Source organism: Quercus robur, chromosome 8 (assembly GCF_932294415.1).
Source record: "Quercus robur chromosome 8, dhQueRobu3.1, whole genome shotgun sequence".
Lineage (NCBI taxonomy): Eukaryota > Viridiplantae > Streptophyta > Magnoliopsida > Fagales > Fagaceae > Quercus > Quercus robur.
Genome location: NC_065541.1, coordinates 62,642,188 through 62,666,125, shown reverse-complemented (window position 1 = coordinate 62,666,125; position 23,938 = coordinate 62,642,188). Strand labels below are relative to the sequence as shown.

The window sequence follows — 23,938 nt, the reverse complement described above, 5'->3', positions numbered from 1 at the left end:
ACAATAAGAGACTTTACTAATTGAGTTAACTAGAACAAGGGAGTCAATACCATTTCGTACCAGCCAGTATGGCCGGTATTTTCCGTTTCGAAACTCACTTCGGTATAGAAACACCCCCTGTTTCGTCTCACTCTAAATACCGGACCATTTCGGAAGGTATCGGCCATTTCAACCATTCCGGACGAAAAATGTATTTTGGTCTGAAATTGTTTCTTCTACAATTTTTTCATTTAAACCCAAAAAAAAAAAAAAAAAAAAAAAAAAAAAAAAAAAAAAAAAAAGAAAAGAAGCCATGAACCAAAGGTTAACAGAGGCGTGGTGGTGGACCTGAAGCTTTAGTTGGGCTAAGCGGAAATGAAGCTATGTTGGATAGATCGTCATTTTATGGAAGAAAGAGAGATTAGTTGAATAAGTGGAGAAGGAGATGAGGAGAAAACATAACCAAAAAAAAAAAAAAAACAATTAAAAATAAGAAATGGTTGAAAGTTAAAAGGTGTGGCTGAGGGATAAGGAGTAGAGTCATTGTCCACACAAACCCTCTTCTATTTCCAAGGCAATTACGTGGGTCTTAAAAGTTTCAATTTTGAAATTTTAGTTTCCTTTTTTTTTTTTTTGGGAAAACTTTTTATTTTTTCCATACTTATATTTAATTTATTTTATTTTTTAAGTCTTAGATAATGTTAGATTGATATGATATATTGGACTTGGACCATTTTTATTGGGTATGTTGAACTAAACATATAGGTTGGATATAAATTTAATAACTATATACACACTTTTAACTCAATGCATATATGGTATATATGTATTAGTGGTAATCCTAAAACGATACACCAGTATTAATTGATACCGAAATATTTCATTTTTTTGAACAAACTGAAATGCCTTCCAGTACGGTATTGACTCCTTTGAACTAGAATCTATTGTCTGTCATTAACACGAACATACATGATTGTTGGCCCTATACTTTTAAGGCTAAGTGGAAATCGTACCTTCTTGGTGGTTTAGGTAAGGATTTGATTTTGATTTTGATCCCCTTTGTCTTTAACTTTAAGAGAAAAATGATCGTAGTAAGTAATGACTAATGACTAACATCAAATTTAAGGAATAAGAGTTTTAGGTAGATTGATACCTTACATGCCACCCCATTTTTACGGAATTATTATTAGAATAATGTGTGAATGATTAAATTCACAGTTTAATATTTTGGATTATTTTCTCATAGTATCAAGGTATGCAATATTGAGTTTGAATTCTACATCTACCGTATCTCTCATTTAAAAAGTTAAAAATATCATATATTACTCTAATTATTAAGGAGAAATCTAAACCCACACTTGGGGGAAAGGGTTGAAATAATAGTTAGACTATATGTTGGGTTACACTTTTTGGGACAAGTGATATTTTATCACTTTAGTATGGACCAAAAATCACACTTTGTGAAGCAAAAGGTCCTTATTGGCTGGAGACTTCACAGAGTCCTAATCAGGGCCGGCTCAACAAGTTTTGAGGCCTTAGGCGAAAAATTTAAATGGGGCCTTTTTATAATTAAATATTAATAAAATAAAATATATATATATATTGAATTTTTTTATTTAAAATCTATTTTTCTTGCTTTTTGAGATGCAAAATTACTAATTAAGTTTTTGTATTTAAGTTCCTCTAATATTTCTTTTTCAATTGATAATATAACTAATCCACTTAATTTTTCTTGTAACACAGTAGACCTTAAATAAGATTTTATTAATTTTAATTTTAAAAAACTTCTTTCTACAGATGCAACCGTAACAAGTATTGTTAATAATAAAAATTTATTTAATATATAGTTTAATAAATTAGTGTCACTATAATATAAATAAGTTAATATGATATACATCAAATTATTAATTGACATAATTATTTATAATAATAGATAAAGTGTCAGATTTAAAAAAAAAAAAATGTGGTCAGTGGTCTGTCACGTGATGTGACAAACCACTGACTACAGTACCTCTATATAAAAAAAGGGGTGAGAACCATACTGTGATCCAGCCGGACCAGCCTTTTCTTCAATTTCTATGGCTAAGTTTTAAAGCAAAAAAAGGTACACAGATGGGCAGAACAAAAAACGTGTCCCATCCCATCAACATCAAACAGTTGTTCAGTGACAGTTGCGGTGAAAGTGTGAAATAAACTAAAAATATATATAATATAAGTTAAAGAAATAGAAGACTCTTGGGTCTTTATTTTCGGCAAGACAAAGAGAAAGAGGGGAAGAAAGAACTGAAGCAGAGAATGAGAGAAATACCTTCTGTGACTGCCGGCTGGTACTGGTAGGCTGGTATGCTGGGATCAACAAAGAAAAATTTTAAGCTAGAGGGGCTGACTGAGTTGATGGAAAAAGATCAAAAATAAAGATAAAGATGAAGATGAAGAAAAGAAAGGTAAGGCCGTAAGAATATAGATGGATAGGCAGAAAGATAGAGAGATGAGAGGTTTTTGTTTTGTTTTTGACATTTATAATCTCTATTTTAGCATATTTCAAGACAATTACATTATATTATTAATGAATTTGTCTGCTATTAATTTTAATTTTAGCATATTTCAAGAATGGATTAATACATTTGTGTCCTAAAATTTAATTGTGTTAGCTAAATTTTGACTTTTTTTTTTCCTTTTTAATATTTTACATTTTAGGATACAATGGGGCCTTTTTAATGTATTTTATTGATCAATAAAAATGCTTAAAATTTTTTTAACTAAAATATATAAATAAATATATTATATATAATTTTTTTTTTTTTTTTTTACAAGTGGGGCCTTCTTTTATTTTGAGGCCTTAGGCGGATGCATCTCTTGCATCGACTGTTGAGCCGGCCTTGGTCCTAATGACTAATGAGGCAAACATCTTAATCTAGGTCAAGAGCTGTACACGTTATTGGATGTTTCCGACCAGTTTTTTCTTTTACTTTTTTTTGGTAGAACCTCCGACCAGTTTTGTACCATAACATACATAGGCCATTTGACCGTAAACATATATTTCATGAAAATACTTAATTACTAGCTTTCGGAGAGGAAAAAAAAAAAACCCATACTGACTTGTAGTATTTAGCTGACAATTGTTGACATGACTTTGGCTCAGGCCTTCATGATTATTGTGCGGATTAAACCGGTGCATGGGATATATAGAAGTTTCTTCTTTTAAGTTTTATATATTAAGGGTACGTTTGTATACCACTTATTTTGTTGAAAACTAAAAATAATAATAAAAAAGTTACTGTTTACTTGCCTTAATGCATTGTTCATGTCCCATGAACAGTGCAAGAGACGCTTGTCTAAAAAAAAAAAACGCAGTCGCTGGACGGGCATCAACGCTATCCAAACATTACTTAAGTTGATTTTTTGTAACCTATAGGTGTTATACTAATATTAAATATATATATATATATATATATAATCATATCATTTGCTTTTCAACAATATGCTTGTTAGTTTTTTGTTAAATGATTAAGTTTATCACTTTTCATATGTTAAGGTTTTTATGATAAGTGATATTATTAATGAATTTAATTGTTTAACTAATATATATATATATATATATAAATATTTATAACCATAAGCGTTAAAATCGTTAGTGATATCACACTTTTTTTATTATTATTTCTTTTATATTTTAAACCCTATAACTTTGGGTGGTTTCAAATTAAACTATACACATTTAAAATGTTTCAATTTAAAATATAAATCCATTACATGAAAAGAGTCCAACTTTCTGACAAGTGATATTTTTATCACTTTATACATTAAGCCTAGCTAGGATAGTATTGACCAAAAATCACACTTTATGAAGTGAAATGTCCTTAGTTGGAATATCCCTCTCCTTTCACCTTAGGGCTTAGGCCAATCACTCATACAATGACACAAATATATACACACACACATTTAAAGAATAAAAAAGAATTCTCCTAAGCTTCTGTCATGTTCTGGTGCAGGCAAAGCAGCCAAGCAAGTAAATGTTCCTATCCCTGAAGGTTTTACTAATCCAAAAGAAAACTTTGATCCAACTGCAGCTAGGAGTAATGATAAAAGCTGCCAGTACACATTCTAGGCCTTTTCTAGGTATCGGCTGCAAAGGAGAAATGTTTTCTAAGAATGTTAGATAAACAACAATAATGTTACCATGTTTGAATGTATTGGTATCCTCTAATTTTGTTTTATAATGTGTACTGTTTATAATCTTAATAGGTGCCTTCTTACCACTAGTTTTTTAGTGCATTTGGATGCTTGTTCTACCTAAGGTTTTCCTCTATAGTCCTCTGCATCTTTAAAAATTTTCAGGTTTGAGTGTAGTATGTAGATTACTCAAATTTTGCTCTTCCATCATATGATTGTGGATTTGTGTCCACATGTTGCTTGTTTGTATCATATATTCATGGATCCGCCTTCGCAATTGATACCAAAATTTAATATAAACCGTAAATCCATTTCAAATAGAGAATATTATTTTTGTATAGGACCTTAAATCAACAGTGTATAACTATTACATACATGGTGACAGAAGTTTCTTATTTAACGACAAAAAAACTTAACTTGAACCAGAGCTGGAACCAAGGGGGCAGAGGGTCAAATGCCTTCATGATTCCACCAAAAGATTTACATATATGTACTTCTATACGTTAATTGTTAAGTACTCCGCCCTGATAAAAAACACTCCACACTTGATTTGATAAAATCAAATAATGAAACCTGGCACCAAAAGGAAGTAAACAAGGGAAAAAGTTAATCCGTACACTTCAAACTTTGTATCACACCAATCTTGTCCCACTGTTTTTCTAGCCCTATCCCAAATTTACCTTTATCATCACTCACTTTTTTTTTTTTTTTTTTGGGTATTTATGAAGACCTTTATCATCACTCACGGGCTCAATACACTATTTCTAGTAAATCACATTTTCTTTTTACTTTATTAGAGCATCCACATCCACATCCGGAATTCCTATCTCATCCTATTTTACCATTTCAAAAAGTCACTTTATCAATTATACAATACAATTTTACAATACTCTCAACAACCCAATTTTTATTTTCCTATTCTACTCATTAAAATAATATTTTCACATAATAAAATAATATATCCCTAAACCCAAATAAAAACAAAAACCCAAAACCCAATACCCAAATCACAACCACCTGCTACTAGAACATTCCCAAACTGTTGCTTGAAACCGCGGCCACAAACTCCGGCAACCACGGCAACCCACAATCAAAATCAAAATCAAACCAAACCATGGCAACCCCCAACTCCACCACCATGAACCCACCAAAAAAAAAAAATCATACCAATTCCTTTAAGCACCGATCACAGCAACAAAAAAAAAAAAAAAAAAAAAAAAAACCAATCCAGAACTCAGAGAAGACGATCCAAGTCCCAAATAAAAACAAAAACCTAAAACTCAAGACCCAAATCACAACCACCTGCTACTAGAACATACCCAAACTGTTGCTTGAAACCCCAGCCACAAACTCCGGCAAGCACGGCAACCCACAAAATCAAAATCAAAATCAAACCAATCCACGGCAACCCCCAACTCCACCACCATGAACCCACAAAAAAAAAAAAAAAATCAAACCAATGGCAACACAGCACAGCCAAATCCCGTTGTGGCTCAGTTCAACGTCGATCAGCTCCTCATCGAGCGCCCGCAGGTCTCGGCGCTCATGGAGACCTGGCTCACCGAGCGCACCAGGAACTTCAACATCGTGCTCGATCACGTGGCGATCACGCACCTGTCGTACGGCGCGGATCTCTCGCGCGCCGTGGAGCAGAAGCAGGTGGCGCAGCAAGAGGCGGAGAGGTCGAAGTTTGTGGTGGCGAAGGCGGAGCAGGAGAGGCGCGCCGCCATCATTAGGGCCGAGGGAGAAAGCGAGTCAGTTGGCGAAGATGATATCGAGCCTCACGCCGTTGCCCCCATTCCGTTGAAGAAGAGAGAGCAGGAAGAAAGAGAGAGAAAAGAAACTGAAAAAATGAGAGAGGAGAGAGAAATTTACCAGGATAAATGAAAGAAGAGAGAGAAATGAGAGTATTAAAAAATTATTTTTTTTTATACCATTCAGCTACAGTACCATCTTACATTTGAGATGGTACTGTAGCTAAATCCCAAATTTGGCATTGGCATATTGCATATAGCCTTCCCATTGTTGAGTAGTTTTGGGACTTGAATGCCAAATGTTCCTAACATTTGACATATACAAGCCCCACTGCTGATGCTCTTACTTCACTTTAACTTCAAGGCTTAAATTAGAGGGCACTATTTATGTTCTAGGCAAGAGTAATCTTACTGACACAATAAAAATTTACAAAAATTTTACAATATTTTTAAATTAATATATCAAAAAATTTAAATGATAGATTAAGGTGACCAATGCATGTGTAAGTTGACATGCTATTATAACATTTTATTGTATCCTTAATATTATTCTTTTACACAAAATGATAATAATAAACAAAGCCATATATGTCCTTATATCATAAGCCAGAAAATCCTCTATATTTTTATATTTTTTATTTTGTGTTTACAGTTACAAATTATATGTTTTTGTTATAGATCCAAAATTGAAATACTTTGAAAATTGAGAACGAAAAGTTTCTTTTATTTTCATATGTATATTTTTGAAATGCAATAAGTAAAAGTGGTGAGAACCGATACACATATACAAGGTATATATTACTATTAGTATACTTTTAACAATTTTACATTGATTTATTTTCTCAATTTATTTTAAGGAATTAAATTTGATGTATTTAGATTAATCTCCTACGTTGATTGTTATTAACAATGAATTGATTATTTTTGTTTATTTATTTTGATGATATGAAATAAATAATTGATTACTTTAATTGTTATTTATTTTGATTAACAATGCTTTATTTATTTTGTTATTAATATTGATTAATTTTTTTAAACTAATTTTATCTTTCAATCTTGCCCCCTCCCAAGAGCCTAGCTTGTAGCTTGCCCATGAAATCTGGGGTTTAAATTCTTTTTCCTCTATTGTAATTATCAAAAAAATATCCTCTCTAGATTGAAATCCTGGCTTCCCCACTTATTGAAACACATCATTTTTGTATTTGATTTAAAAACCTTGAAAGTTGGCAAGCTCCAATTTGGATAAGTAAATTACTAGTTGCTTCTCAAACTAAACTAAGTTGTTAATCTTAAGATTATCATAATGTTTTACATCTTGATAACTACTTATTTCTAGAATTGCATAGTATATGCCAAACTTCAGCAAACCAAAATGTGATTTGCCTTTTTACCCCCTTTCAAAAACCAAAGTGTAAGTTGTAATGAATTTTTTTTTTTTTTTTTGCAATGGGTTGTACTTCTTCGCAAATAAAAGCCCGCACTTGCATACGTGTCCAGACATATATGATATATCTCATACATAAGAGGCCCATTTAACAAACATGATCAACCCAAGCCCATCTCGGGACTTACATTCCTTCGCTAAGTCAGCGGCAAAACACCTGTGAACAAACAGGATATGGATTTCTTTAAGGTTCTATGTACATGGGCCGGCTTTAATCTGGATTAAGTGAAATTATGTGTGATACTTAATTATTTTTTAATCCACAGGCCGCTTTTATGGGCCTACACCGTCAATATTAAAATCAAGCATTCATCACTCACAAAAAAGAGAGTGGTCCATTAATTTTTTATTTTTTTAAAATAATTTAATAATTACAACAAAGAGAGAAAATTTAAATTATGAATATCATAAAATATAAACATACTGCTGGTGTCAACTAGTTAAGCCACAAAACTCTTGATAAGCAAGATTGTCCATTGCATCAATAGATTTCTTTTTACAAACACAGCTTGTATCTAGTTCAGTAATGCACGAGATACTTGAGGCAATATTTGCAATTTTGCATGACATATATATGGGGTAAATGATATTGTCCATAGCCACAGACCAAGACTTTTCTGATGCTTAATTGAAAGTGTTATGTATGTCTTATTTTGGGGTAGTCTAATCATTCCAATGAAAAGGACTTTTGTAAAAAGAAAAAACTATAAAATGTGCTACCTAGTTCCTTTGAGAATTTCAATGTTTAATTCCTAGTTGGTAAAAGAAAACGAAAAAGGAAAGGAAAGTTCTTGATTATGATGATTATAAATATTAATCAAGCTAGCCTTAATTACGTGGGTTCTAGTTAGTTTAACTGGTAAAATCTTTGATTGTTGAATAAGAGATTTGGGGTTTAATCCCCGTTTAATAATAAAGAGTTATTATCAGGAGCGGACACAGCTATAAGTTGAAACTCTTTTTTTTTTTTTTTTTAAAGAAGAAGGAAAAGCTAGCCTTAATTACTATTAGTTGGATGGCCGTCGTTGGATGCCTTCAACGACAAAGAGTATACCAATCAATGAAAGTGTTCTTTTTTTTTTTTTTTTTTTTTTTTGAGAATACTATGTATTTTAACATACATACATGGGGAGAGGGGAGAAAGTCTTAAAAAAACTGATAATGATGTATATCTAAAAAGGCCTTAATCAATGAAAGTCTTGTCAAATTATTTGGGTTATATTTTATATTCTACTAATCTATATCATGCGTTTGATTTTTAATTTTCATTTCAAATATTGATTATTATAAGAAAAGAAAAGGAAAAAAAAAAAAAAAGATATGTGACATGTTGTATATGTAATTATTGGAGTATAAAGTGAGATACTTGTACTGTGGTATTAAGATTTTTTTTTTTTTTTTTTTCATTTTAAATGGACCTATTTCATAATTTTTGTTAAATATTACAAATTTAAATATGCATATGACATGACAATTCGTATATTTTTAAATTCAATAAAAATCAAATTTTAATAATAAAATTAGGAGTGTCCATTCGAATTAGTGTGTCGGGTTCGTGTCATGTCAAGGTAGGGGTATTCAACTACATGGCTCAACTCGAACCCAACCCATTTAATAATTGTGTCATGATTCTTCAACCCTAACATGACCTATTAAAAAGGCGGGTTGACTTGACCCAACCCCCTTGACACGCTTAATAAACGGGTTATGTTGGGTTGACACGAATATGACACAACACATTTCAACTTGCTTAATATTAAATATAACATCTATCTAGAAATAAATTTTTTTTACATCCCAAGTCCTCAACCCACATTTAAAATAATATAGTTCAACAAACATATAACATCTATCTAGAAATAAGTTCTTTACAAAAATATAAAAAGTTTAGAAATTTAGGGTTTGTAGGGTTTAGATATCCAAGGTTTGTAAAATTTCAATTTTGAATTATATCCCTTGTAAGTTTTTTTAATTATTTGCTTTCCTTTTTAAGTTTAAAATATAAGTTGAATATAAAAAGTATTTGATAAATCTAAAATAAAATTAATATTTATTTATTATACAAGTTAAACGGGTTGTATTAAATAGGTTATTTTAGGTTGACACAAATAAATTAACATGTCAACCGTGTCTATTGCAGGTCATATGGGTTGACCTACTTATGTCCCGTTTCTTATCGTGTCATTTTCAAGTCGACCCATTTATGATTCAAATCCGTTAAGGCCCAACCTTAACCCGCAAAAACTCATGTTGAATTCATGTTGTGTTTGCGAGTTAGGTCAAACATTGGCACCCCTAAATATAATAGACTCTATCTTTGAAAGAAAATGGAGTGGATGGAAAATTTATATTTCATGAATTCTTATGTAAAATCAAATCATGTATGTTAGAATACACCACTACATTACATAGCGATCTTCTATCCTTTCTTATTCATTGAAGGAAAAAGATGCATCATAACAATTAGGCATTTCCCCACACTAATCGACCCAAGGAAAAAAAAAAAAAATCCCAAACAAACAAACATTTCCACACTGACCCACGTACTAAACCTGGCAATCAGTGTGGGCAATAGTGTTAATTGGTAGGACGGACAATTATTTTCTCACACTTGTTAGTTATTGGTTATACATATTATTTATTTCGCGTTTTTAGTAAATGAGCGCTACACATGCATTATATATTTTATGTTTTAAATGTGAACATCAATAATAATAAAAAATTGTACATCAATCTTGAAATTATGAATTTGTTGTGCAAAGTATGTAACAACAAGTGTAAAAAGAACATTTTCCTTAATATATGAAGACCCTAAGCTTCCTTTGCCTCAGAAAGCTCATTCTTATTCACTCCTATGGCAGGGAACAAAAAAAATTTAGGTGTATTTACCTATTAGTCCACCTTTGACATCGATCTAAGCGTGTGAAATTGGGTGTAGATTTAGGTGTATTTTTATAGGCATACTAAAAGTTATTATGTATTGGGAGTATGCATAGTTGATGTGATATTTCACACCAATTAATACAAGATACCCATAAAAGAATTAATTTTTCCACATTTTTTGAGTTGATGTCATACTTTTATATTAAGTTATTTGTATTAGTTATTTTTTTTTTTGGTAAATTTATTTGTATTGGTTTATTGTTGTATTTGATAGAATATAAATAGAATAACTAGTTAGAATAAGATATAGGATTTTTGTTCCATCAAGTGTACGTAATCATTTTTTATGTCTATTAACATGTGCTATTTAATTACACGACCAAATTTAATTAAGAAGTTGACTTCAACTTGAGGTCAAGTAGAATATGTTAATTGGAATTTGGAGGAATAAAAGTAATTGAAATAATTTGTAGAGGAAAAAAGACTAAGAAAAAAATTCCAATTCTTATCACCTTTTGTCAGCTTTGTGGGGATATTAAAAATCAAAGTGGAAACGGAAAAAGAAGAAAAGATTCTCTTCACCTAAACTTAAACATTGATCTGTATTTCTAATTTCCCAACATCTTTGGCCTTGGCCTAACATTTACATAAATAATAGTGACTTTGGGCGCGAGGATAAGAGTTTCTTTTTGTTTGATTGACTAGGTTTTTTGCAAATAGGGGTACAATTTTTTGTTAATCTTCTTTGCTATGTAAGAAAAAGAGACAATAAGTTAATGAAACTCATAACCATAAAATGCAATTATACCGTAAAATTAGTTTTTAATACTTAAAGGTAATTTAAGCATTTATTAGCTCACATCTTAATTCTTCTCTAGGAATGCAATATTGACAATAGCTTCATGGATGGTGGAGGTGATGCAGTAAAGTGATCATTAAGAAATTTAAATTATACAAAATTTAATTAATCGATAACTTGAATATTTGCTACAACTATGAGTCGAGTCGTTAAGAAAAGAAAAATTGTTATGACTACAATGCCAAAAGGAGAATAACTATCGTCACCATCAAAGAAAACTCACAACCACAGTATTTTTCTTAGTTCCATTTTTTAAGGAAAAATGAAATTAGAAATTATTTTTATTGAATAGGTTGAATGAGCTAAAAATTTGAATGATTAGCGATTTTTTTTTTTTTTTTTATAATAGACTTTTTGTTGAATAATTTGTTCACTTGTGTTGTTTTGTCTTGTCTTATTTTTGTTTGGTTTATGCTTGTTGTTATTTGTGCTAATCTTGATTATTTTTATTTAAGCTTTTTATTATTATTTATAAATGGGATTATTGAGAGGCAAAATTAATTTTGGAGCAATGTTACGTCCACAACATCTTTACAATAAATCTATGCAAAAAAATTGTTATTGATGGGTAAAAAAATAATATCAGTATTGGCCCAAAAAAATAATATTAGTGTTACATCTATAATATTTTTACTATAAATTTTAGGTGATAAATGATTATTAGTTATAATTTAAACCCACTGCTGAATTATATATTTTTTTTCTTTAGTAACAGTTATTAACAATCTATCACTTAAGATTTATTCTGAAAGTGTTGTGAAAATACCATGAATATAGCATTTCTCATAAATTAAGGATATCACATTAATCAAAAAGTCATTATTGCATTGATAATAAGGGGATCATGACATCCATCATATATTATATGGGTAATAAAGAAGGACTGATAAGGATTCCAACCAAGTAAGAATAGTGCGCAAGATATATATATATGCAAAAAAAATAAGAAACCAGCTACTATGTATGCCGACAACCAACGTGTGGGGTTCGAGATTACTCACATGCAGTGACGAAAAAAAATAAAAAGTCTCATTCTTGGGGGACAAAAAAAAAAAAAAGAAAAAGGAATCTTTTTTTTTTTTTTACTAAAATGATAGAAGTATATTTATAATAAAAGAAGAATGCACACAATATGCGAGGTTGTACATAAACAGTCAAGCAAACAAAGTATCTCTCCAAACTAGTTTGGCGAGAAATTTTTTAAACTTCTTATATATTTTTATATTGAGTGTCAGTTTTGAAAATCTAACCATTGCATGTTCTTATTACATCCTTCCTGGTTGCAAAATTTCAAGAAAATCAAAGATAAAAAATCAATTGCTATATTATCAATTAAATGTTAAAATTTCAAGTTTTTATGATCTCAAATTGTGTATAAAAAATAAGTTTATTGATCGAATAGTAAAAAAAAAATCCGATTTGAACAAAATTTGATATACATGTTAAGAATATAAGAAACATGAAATTCAACAATTAGAATTTCAAAATTCATACAAAAAAAAAATATATATATATATATATATATATGGGAAGTTTGAAGAGTTTCTCTAGTTTGAAGAAAAACTTTGTTCCAACCAAACACAGTAGCATGCAACCCCAGAAAGAAAGAAAGAAAAGAGAAAAACAAACAAGTATAAAAAAAGATCCTCTGAAAAGTCAGTGAGTTTGGCGGGTTAAGGATAATCATATTAAGAAACCTTCTTATGTCCTTCTATGTCACAATGAAACAAGGGAAGAACCTCGAACACATGCATACACAGGAAACAGTTATTTTCTACTAAACATAGCGCTTGATATTATCAAAGGGATCACGTGTATAGAGATGAACACATGCACTACCTAGTACTACCTGCCTACCGTTGATAATTTGAAAGTTTTAAGGAAAACGAAAAAGACTTGTTTTCCTTAAAACCACTCGTGGAAAAAGACTTGTTAACTTAACGTACATGTTGGCCATGGCATATAAAAAATAAAAAAATAAAAAATAAAAAGTGAATATCATGAGTGGAATTAGGAATCTTCTGTGAAAGAATATTTGAGGCTTTCCATAAAATATATAAACACCCTAAGTTTCCTTTGATTCAAAAAGGTCATTCTTTTTTCTATCTTATGGCTGCAGAACTCATCTTTCTCATCTGGGTTTTCTTTACTCTCCTATACAGAGTAAAGCCTGACCTTGACAATGTTGGACCCTTGTTGACCCAGCAGGTCATTGACGGGTTCAATGCTGAACGTAAAAACATGAGCTTAGACAACGATGCAGTGGTTGATAACAATGGCATACTCCAGCTATCAAACGATCACTCAGTTGAAGTTGATAGTATAAAGATCCAATCCAATTCAAGAACTCCCCTGGCGGCAAAGTTATGTCATTTTCCACTACGTTTGCTTTTGCTTTGATCAATTAATGAACATGGAAAAGGCCGCCACCACTTCGCTTTCACAATCTTTCCATCTGGGGCTCTTCCAGGCCCTTATCTTGGTCGACTCAACTCCAAAAATGATGGGAACATCTCAGACCACGTATTCATGGTGGCATTCACTGTCACTCACCCCAAATTCAGTGACATCGATGATAATCATGTTATCGTCGGCTTCAACTGCAGCATAGTATCGAACAAATCTGTTCGAGTCGATCAATCTTTACGTAGAAAGGATTCCTTTACTCTAAAGACTGGTCATCTAATTCAGGCATGTGTCTGTTAAGAATATAAAGTGTGAGAAACACTGAATAATCTGTATATTGATGTGTGTATAATAATGTACAATAGAGAGCCTTATATAGGCTAGATATGTGTGCAGTACAAGTAAAAGGAGTAAATTACAAGTACAGTATACTGGGCTAAGCCCAATGGGCTAAACTAGTCTAAGCTATACACTAACATCCCCCCTCAAACTCGAGGTGGCAAGGAGGAAGCCAACTGGAGTTTGGATATAAGATCTCGAAGACGACCAGGCGGGTGAGTCTTGGTAAAGATATCGCAGGCTGGTCAGCAGAGGAGATGGAGAATAACTTGAGATTTCCTTTCTTAAGATGCTGGCGAGTGATGTGGCAGTCGATCTCAATATGCTTAATGCGTTCATGGAAGACATCATTATGAGCAATATAGATAGCACTACGATTGTCACAATAAAGAGGAGTGGCAATGGGCTGTGGAGCATCCATGTCAGCCAAGAGCCAGCGAAGCCAAACAAGCTCACAAGTGGTGTTGGCAAGGGCACGATACTCAGCCTTAGTACTGGAACGGGAAACCACATCCTGCTTCTTGCTGCGCCACGAGACCAAAGAAGTACCTAACAGGAAACAGAAACTTGTGATTGAGCATCGATCAGTCGGATCACCTGCCCAGTCAACATCTGAATAAGCATGAAGCTCGAGAGAAGATCGAGAGGAGTAATGCAGACCATGATAAAGTGTGCCTTTGACATATCGGAGAATCCGAAAAACAGCAGCATAGTGGACAGAACGAGGTGCATCCATGAACTTACTAACCATACGCACGGCATGTGAAATATCCGGACGAGTAACAGTGAGATAGATTAAACTGCCAACCAACTGACGATAGCGAGTAGCATCGGATATAGGTTCACCGTCCAAGGGTGTGAGCTTTGCATTGTATTCCAAAGGAGTGGAAACAGTTTTGTTATCAATGACACCGGTTTTGGAGAGAAGATCAGAAGCATATTTAGCCTGGGAAAGATAGTATCCATCAGAGGATGAGGTAACCTCAAGCCCAAGAAAATAGCTGAGAGTGCCCAGATCTTTCATCTCAAAATGCTGACTAAGGAAGTTCTGAAGAGAGCGGATATCTGCAGAATCATCTCTAGTAATAATCATATCATCAACATAAAGAAGAATAAGAGTGATACTAGCAGAGGATCTTCGAACAAAGAGAGCAGTGTCATGAGGACTCAAAGTGAAACCCTGCTGAGCAACAACTGAGCTAAACTTTTCAAACCAAACTCGAGGAGCCTGCTTGAGGCCATAAAGAGCACGGCGAAGGCGGCAAACTTGATTGCTTGAGTGTGGATAGCCAGGGGGTGGTTGCATGTACACTTCTTCATGGAAGTCTCCATTGAGGAAAGCATTCTTCACATCCATTTGATAAAGAGGCCAACGGCGAACAGTAGCCACAGCAATGAGACATCTAACAGATGTAAGACGAGCAACAGGAGCAAATGTTTCCTCATAGTCAATACCATACTCCTGAGTAAAGCCCTTGGCAACTAGGCGAGCCTTGTATCGTTCAACAGATCCATTAGCCTTGGTCTTGATCTTGTAAACTCACCTACAACCTACTACAAACTGACCAGGAGGCAAATCAACCATATCCCAAGTGTGATTCTTATGAAGGGCATCTAGTTCTTCATTCATAGCTTGCTGCCAAAGAGGGTCAGTATGAGCCTCACGATAGGTGTGAGGTTCATAGAGAGTGGCAAGAGCAAAAGAGCAATGATAATCAGTGAGATAAGGGGGAGGAATGCTTACCCGAGTGGAACGACGAAGTTCAGGACCAATAGAAGACTCAGGAAAGGGTGGTGCCACAGGATCCAAGACAGGCGGGTCATATGCCGGAGACAGAACCGGAGATGAGTCGTCTAGAGAGGCAGTCGATGCTGAAGAATCCTCCACAAGTTCAGGATAGAGAGGGAGGAAAAGATCAGTAAAAATGGGAGACTCTGAGGAAGAAGATATAGGAAACTGCTGACGACTCGTGAAAGGACGATGTTCCTAAAACTCAACATGACGGGAGACACAAAAGCGATGAGAAATGGGATCATAGCAGCGAAACCCTTTTTGAGACACACCATAACCAAAGAAACAAAATAGACGAGTACGAGGTTGGAGCTTTGTTTGTTCATGAGGAGGAAGAGAGACAAAGCAAGCACAACCGAAAACCCGAAGAGAGGAGTAGTTAGGAGTTTGACCATAGAGAAGCTCAAATGGTGATTTGTTGTGTGTAGTTGGTGAAGGAATACGATTAATGGTGTGCACAGCAGTGAGTGCGGCCTCACCCCAAAAGCACTCAAGAAAAGAGGCAGAAATGAGAAGGGTGCGGACAACATCAAGAATGTGACGATGTTTTTGTTCTGCACGACCATTTTGTTGAGAGGTGTAAGGACAAGACCGCTGAGGGAGAGTACCATGTCTGTCTAAAAAGGATAGGAAAGATTTATCATTATATTCTTGAGCATTATCTAATCGAAAGACTTTAACGGTGCAATTGAACTGTGTTTCAATGATTTTATGAAATGTTTGGTAAATAGACACAAGTTCAGACCTATGGTGAAGCAGATAAATCCAAGTATACCGAGAAAAATCATCCACAAATATGACAAAATATTTAGATCCCCCCTCAGTGGGAACAGGTGCAGGACCCCAAATATCAGAATGTATAAGATCAAAAGGGGCAAAAGAAAATGAGTCACTTTTATTAAAGGGCAATTTTGTTTGTTTGTTTGCCAAAATGACAAGAAGTACAATCAAATTTTTGAAACTGAACTGAACTGAACCTAAATGACCTTGAGAAGCTAATAATTGAAGACGAGATAAGGATGGATGACCAAGACGAGCATGCCATAGATCAGGTGAGGAGGTGGCAGTGGTAGCAGCTGCAGAAACAACTTGTGAAGGAATCTTCAAGTCATGAACCTCAAACATGCGACCAACCTTACGGCCTGTCCCAAGCACTTAACCCGTCCGGGGATCCTGCACATCCACACCATGATTAGTAAATAGAAGATCTACGCCTAATTCGCAAAGTTGACCAACAGAAAGCAAATTGAGGGATAACTTTGGAATATGAAAAGTGTCACTAAGGGATAAACAAGGAGAAGAGATTGTTCCTTTATGACTAACAGGCATAGGAGTTCCATCAGCAGTGTAAATGGTGATTGGATGTTCTAAGGGTGCCTTATCAGAAAATTAGGATTCATCAGGAGTCATATGGTTACAACATGCAGTATCAAAAAACCAAGGTTGTTTACCGGAGGTGACAGAAAGGGCAGTGAAAGTGCGGGATAAAACCTGTTGAACAATTGCCTCAATATCAGCCGTAGTAAGTGAGGAAGCTAAAGATGGACCTGTAGGAACCGATGGATCTGAAGGACATACAGCAGCTGCCTGAGGAAGAGAAGCTTTATTCTGCTCTTGCACAAATTTTTGTAGCTTACGACAAACAGAGATGTCATGGCCTTTGGCACAGCAAAACTTGCAGTGAGTACCTTTGGAAGACTGAGAGGTGGGATGCCCGGAGTTTATTCGCGGAGGAGCAGTGAATGCAACAATGGAAGGTTGTGGTGAGGGTGTAGCCAATACATGATCAGATGATGCCATGTGATAAGTAGGCCGACGATTCTCCTCAGAAATGAGCTCCTTTACTGCAGCATCAAGAGAAGGAGTAGGAGATCGGCTAAATAGAGAAGCCCTAGTAGGCTCAAAATCCTCACGTAAACCCATCATGAAGTGCATAAATCTACGGCGATCCCGATATTTGACAAAGAGCTCAATGTCCTTAGAACACACCAGTGGAGGATCTGCAGCAGAGAGTTGTTCCCACATAGTAGAAGTCTGAGAGTAAAAATCAGAAATAGACTAACCTGTCTCTTGGCGCATTTGATAAAGTTTTGATTCAATGTGAAACTCCAAGCTTGAATCATTAGTGCAGTTATAACAATCGGCCAAAAATTTCCAAGCAGCCTCAGCAGTTTCAAGACGAGGAAGAAGATTATGAATGGAGGGAATAGAGGTATTGATAAACCAAGATAAGATCTTACTCTGAATACTCTCCCATTCCTCTAGACGTTCTTCATAATCATCTGTTGTAACAGGAGTCTTAGAAGACTCTTCAGCAGCTGTGGCTTTGGACTTAGGGTCTGGTACTAGCTTAGGAATTGAACCAGTCACATATCTCCACAGTTTACGACCCTTGAGAAAGACGGTCATATTCTGAGACCATGCATTATAGCTAGTAGGACCATCCAACATGATGGTGATAGGACGTATGATATCTCGTTCACTTTGTTGAGCCATAATGAAGAAAATGACCAAAAAGTGAGATTTAGATACCTCAAATGCAGAAACGGAGCCTAAAATCAGAATCTATGCGAAAAACTGAGCAAGACAGGTCTTGTTGAAAAATTTTGCCTGGGTCAACGGTCAACAGTCAAAGTCAACGGTCAGGCCTGGTCAAGTCAACGGATGACGTGTGCTAACGTGGAAGTGTGACGTCACACTAGGGCTGACGTGGCAGTCCGTGAAACAAAGCTGGCGCGTGGGGCGCGTGTGGCGCGTGGAGTAAGTCTGGTCTGGCGCATATGGCGCGTGAGTGAGAGTGACGGCGCGTGGCGGCGCGTGGAGCGTGTGCTCGTGAGGCAGAAACTTCAGGCGGCGCGTGGAGGCGCGTGTGAAGAGGCTTATGGCCGTTCTTGGTTGGGTTTTGCTCGGGATTGTTTGTTTTGTCACTCAATGCCTTTGCTTTGACAGTTGGATGAGCAGAACAATGAGATCCGAGAGTTGCTGGGACTGTGGGCATGACGGCGGTGACTCGCTTCTAATAGTGGCTACTGGATGAAGGCGAGGGCAGCGGAAGAACGCCGGAGATGTCCACAAGAACCAGAAAGTCAGAGGAATGGCTCTGATACCATGTTAAGAATATAAAGTGTGAGAAAGATTGAATAGTCTGTATATTGATGTGTATATAATAATGTATAATAGAGAGCCTTATATAGGCTAGATATGTGTGCAGTACAAGTAAAATGAGTAAATTACAAGTACAGTATACTGGGCTAAGCCCAATGGGCTAAACTAGTCTAAGCTATACACTAACAGTGTCAAATATGATGCACGAATAAATCAATTAAATGTTACGCTTGCGCAAGAATCTGATAGACCCAAGTCTGCAATTTTGTCCTATAATGTGGACCTGTCACCAATTTTTAAAGAATCCATGTTCATTGGGTTCTTTGCTTCAACCGACCTTTCATCCCCAAGTTCGCTCTATGTCTTAGGCTGGAGCTTTAACATAAATGGAGATACTAAAAATCTCAATTTGGATAAACTCAGGCATAAGCTCCCATTAGTGAATGGGTCAAAAAAGAACCACACAGGCCTAATTGTTGGTGTTTCAGTCTCTAGTGCTTTGGTTGTGATTTTGGGGATTGTTTTGATTCTTTACAATGTTAGGAAACTCAAGAAGACTGATGTGGTTGAAACCTGGGAGCTTGATATTGGACCACATAGATTTTCTTACTAGGATCTAAAGAAAGCAACAAAGTGTTTTGGAGACAAAGAGCTACTTGGGTTTGGTGGATTTGGTAGTGTTTACAAAGGAACTCTGCCGAATTCAAATACCCAAGTTGCTGTAAAGCGTGTTTCCCAAAATTCGAAGCAAGGTTTGCGAGAATTCGTGTCTGAGATTGGTAGTATTGGCCATCTTCATCATCGAAATTTAGTTCAATTATTGGGTTGGTGTTGTAGGCAAGGTGATCTATTACTTGTGTATGATTTAATGCCTAATGTAAGCTTAGACAAGTACCTTTTTGATGAGCCTAAAGCAATCTTAAGCTAGGAGCAAAGGTTCAAGATCATCAAAGGGGTTGCTTCAAGGCTTTTATATTTACATGAGGAATGGGAACAAACTGTGATTCTTAGAGACATTAAGGCAGGCAATATGTTATTGGATTCTAAGTTTAATGGAAAGTTGAGTGATTTTGGTCTTACTAAGCTATATGAGCGAGGCTCCAACCCAAGCACGACCAGGGTCGTGGGCACATTGGGTTATTTAGCACCTGAGCTCGCACACAGAGGCCTGCCAACAACAAGTTCTAATGTGTTTGCCTTTGGTGCTTTATTGCTAGAAGTGGTATGTGGTAGGCCTATTGACCCTAATGCATTGCCTGAGGAGCTTATGCTTCTAGACTGGGTTCAAGAGAAGTGGAGCTTAGGAGCAACCCTTGATGTTGTGGACTCAAGGTTGGGGGGTGAGTTTGATGAAGTTGAGGCTATTTTAGTTCTTAAATTGGGCCTAATGTGTTCCAATGATGCACCCGAGTCAAGACCCACTATGAGGCATGTGCTTAGGTGCTTGGAAACGAAGCTAGCTTTGGAGGAGGAGGATTTTATGCAATCTTATCCGACTACTTCAGCCTCGGTTGGCGATAATGAGGATATTGTTGATGTTAAAGATAGTTTAACTCCATCCTTTTCAGTTTTCAGCGGAGATGATAGTAGGTAGTCTTATTTTGGATGTGTTTAGATAAGCTATTGCAAAACAGTATTTTAGTTTTAGAAAGAGCGTTTGTAAAAAAGTTGTGAAGAGCTGTTGTTGGGAAAATGAAGTTTTGGATTTTAAAAATGCGCTTTTCGACTCTCACAATGCCTAACCAAACAGACTGCATGTTTCTATGGTTTGGGATCGGTTTTCAATTTCAATTACTACTGCATGGTTATGTGTGTATTTGTTTGGACGTAAATAAATAAATCATCATCTTGTCCAACCTCTCTTTTTCATTTGTTTTGTTTAGTTTGTGTGGGAAGTATATAATATTTAAGATGAAAAGTATGATATAATATTATAGATGAGAATTAATGCCTTGCAACTCCATGCTTCAAGTTCACTTGTCCTAATGATATTGATAATTATTAGGTATTCCTAGTAGAAAGTTTTCTAAACAGTTCTCTCTGTTTGTCAAACTATTAGCTTTCATCAAATCCTTGAAATTTTCCTCACAATCTGATAAATCAAGTCCAATCTTCTTCTTCTTCTTCTTTTCTTTTTCTTTTTGCAGCAAAATCAAGTCCAATCTTAGATTTTTAGGAGACTGTTCTATATGTGTCATTCTAGTTTTATGCAATTAAAGTAGGCATATTATTTACAAATGTGGCATATACATAGCCTTTGAAGTCATATTCAATGAGGGACATTTGAGATGTGGATCAAAACAACCTGAGCAACTAATATTGATATTAATAAAGGGAACCAAAACTCATAAAAATTGATAGGAAAACTTGGGCAAGCTTCTTCGGGGTTCCTATTCTCTCCCAATCCATCATGCTTCAGAAAATACAAATCAAGAAAAAATCAAACTTCTGGCTGTTGGAGGCTTCTGTCGTGAGAGCTAATGGGGTTTTGATTTTATATAATGTGGATTAAGGAAGATAAAAAAGGGAGTTTGCATTAAGTTCTTATTAAATTTATTATCATAAATTTAAGATACATATATATTGTATCAGATTTAAGTTTTTCATATTACTGTTTGTACAGATGTATTTTTTTGTATTAAATTATTTGCATTTATATACATATATATATATATATATATATTTATATATTATGATCGGAATTTATTAACATAATATTGATAAAATATAAAGTAGAGTATACTTAGAATATGATATAATATTTTTATTCCTCTAACAGTACCTAATCATTAACACGTGCTATTTACATGAAAATTTAATTAAGAAGTTGACTTCAACGCTCGAACAGAAAATGTTAATTGAAATTTGGAGGAATAAAAGTAATTGCATTACGTAGTTGAGAAAAAAAAGACTTAAAAATAAAATACCAATCCTTATCACCGACAAAAGACCTGTGAACAAACTCACCTCTCATACATAAAAGGCCCTGATCAGCCCAAGCCCATCCCAGGACTTATATGCCTTCGCTAAGTCCCAGGCAAAGATGTTAATAAACAGGTTATCTTCAAGGTCCTATATACATGGGCCGGCTATAGTTATTTTTAAATTCACGGTCTCTTTTATGGGCCCACATCGTTAATATTGAAGTCAAGCATTCAATATTAGCGGTGATCCATTTTGATCCATTCAATATTAGTAAGTGTACCAGTTAAGTCAGAAAGCTCTCGACAAGAGTGATCCATTATGATCACTCTTTACTATTGCATCAATAGATTTCTTTTTTCCATAATCTTGTTTTCCCCATAAGCTAAACGAAATAGATAAATAGTATGTTGGTAGGTTTTAGTGTAATTATATATGGAACGAAAATATGATATATAGGGATATATCTACTCATCACTTATAATAATCAAAGTTAGAAAATGTCTCTCTATATTATTTATGGATTCATTTTAACTGTTTTGACAAGATCAACACCCTATCATAGTCTATCCATTTTACTTTCACTTTTTTATTAAAAAGAAAAAAAGAAAGTAAATGAAGCTTCGTTCAATGAAAATTCACCTGTCAATATACTACATGATAATAAAAGCAGCCTTATTAATTTGAGAGGTCTTTTCCCGGGTCCATGACCGACCTTTGTTTTATTGTTTATTTGACCTTTAAAAGAATTTTACAACAAGAAAACCAATTTCCAGGCAATATGAAAGTACAAATCAAAGCTTTAATCATCGGTTGTCAAAATTTCGATCTCTCAAAAAGTAATAATCAAAGTTAGAAAATGTCTCCCTATATTACTTATGGATTCATTTTAACTGTTTTGATGAGATAATACCCCATCATATTCTATCCATTTTACTTTCACATTTTTTTTTTTAAGGTAAATGATGCTTCATTCAATGAAAATTAACCTGTCAAAATATTATAGTACAGATGATAAAAGCAGCCTTATTTATATGAGAGGTCTTTTCCGGGTCCATGACCAACCTTTGTTTATTTAGGCCTTTAAGAACTTTACAACAACAACAACAACAACAACAAAAAAAAAAAAAAAAAAAAAAAAAAAAAAAAATTCCAGAGCAATATGAAAGTAGAAATCAAAGTGTATGCAATGATAACTAACTTTCGGCGTTTCCACTGAGCACAAAATTAATGGGTTTGGATGAACTTTTTAGCCGAAAAGAAAAAACATTGATCATGAATTGTATGAGCTTTGATAATTGATTCTCCCTCTCTTCGTGTCAACTCAGAATCCAATTTGATACTATTATATATGTTTCATTGAATTACAAACAAAGCTATACATTGAAAACACACGCCTCATGGGTCATGTGAAAAAGGCCCAAGTGTTAATCGTTTTTATTTTTTATTATTTTTTTATGGTGTAGTTTTATAAAGGAGTCAAATTGTTTCGAATTGAGAAACTGTGACATGATAACAATTACATGAACCACACACATGTTGCCATTATAAAATTGCATGCAATCCACTGATGAAAAGCTATTTAAGCTGAATCTTCGTCCTAAGTTCGAAATTTCAGTCAATTTTGGAGGAATAAAAATAATATTTCAATAGGTACTCGATGGAAGATTTTTTCGAATACAATCTTTCCTTTGTTGAAATATAAAACAAAAGGTGGAAGATGGAATAAAAGGGGTGACAAAGTTTCTCTTTTTTTTTTTTTTTTTCCCTTTGACTCCATATAATTTTTAGGGTAAAATTTTTACACATTTTAATCCAAATCTTAGGGATAAAAATGTAATAATTGAAAATTTTGTGGGATGAAACTGTGATATGGTCAAATTGCACTGGAATAAATAATTTGTTTTAGTCAAAACCTTAGTTGGCCAAGTCTAACAATTAAGTATATGTACTAAATTATGTTATACTAGTCGCTAACCCGTGCGATGCACGGGAAAGCTGTTGATAATGACATGTCAATCAATTGACACAACTTCCCTAACATTAGAAGAAAAAAAAAAAAAAAAAAAATCAAGGTATAAACTATATACCAGAGCAATAAAATCTATCACATGCGATGAGATATCATGGTAACCAAATGCTTGAGATCATAAATTAGAAAATATAAGAATACTCCAATACAATTAATTACACATAAATTAAATTCCAAATATAATCACTCCAATTTCATCTCCCTCCCTCTCTCCCTCTCTCCCTCCCTCAACCCCATCATTCCATACTCA

The 23,938-nt window shown here is 34.3% G+C and overlaps 1 pseudogene; it reads left to right on the top strand.

Moving 5' to 3' along the window:
* The first annotated feature begins 13,201 nt into the window (after positions 1 to 13,201).
* Positions 13,202 to 20,328, top strand: LOC126696596 (L-type lectin-domain containing receptor kinase S.4-like; annotated as a pseudogene).
* Positions 20,329 to 23,938: the final 3,610 nt, after the last annotated feature.